Genomic DNA, 457 nt, shown 5'->3' on the forward strand with positions numbered 1-457 from the left:
TTGTTTAGTGGCTCTATACTATGACTCCATTTGAACAGCAGAGCAGTGAGCCACATCCCAAATTACAGGAAATGAAGTTAAAAACAGAAATATATTTGATGGGGGCTGGGGAGATGGCTCAGTGGAATAAGCGTTTCCCTGGCAAACGCAAGGGTCTGAGTTCAATCCCAAGTTCCGCCAAAAAAAAAAAAAAAAAAAGAAATATATTTGATAAAATTCTGGAACCATAAGATCATAACTTCTAACTGTGTCTGAGAAATATGATACAAATCTAAGCAGTTGCTTAAGTCATATCAAAAGCACCTTTCTTCAGAAGATAGCTGATATGATGAAAATAACTTTCAAATAGTAATGGAGACAGACTAACACAAGGGAGAAATAAATGAGTATATTAGGAAATACACAAGAGACGAACACAAAGCTGGCCAAATAGCTCAGCAGATTAAAGAGCCTGTGT

This window comes from Octodon degus, unplaced genomic scaffold (assembly GCF_000260255.1).
Source record: "Octodon degus isolate 3935 unplaced genomic scaffold, OctDeg1.0 scaffold00252, whole genome shotgun sequence".
Classification (NCBI taxonomy): domain Eukaryota; kingdom Metazoa; phylum Chordata; class Mammalia; order Rodentia; family Octodontidae; genus Octodon; species Octodon degus.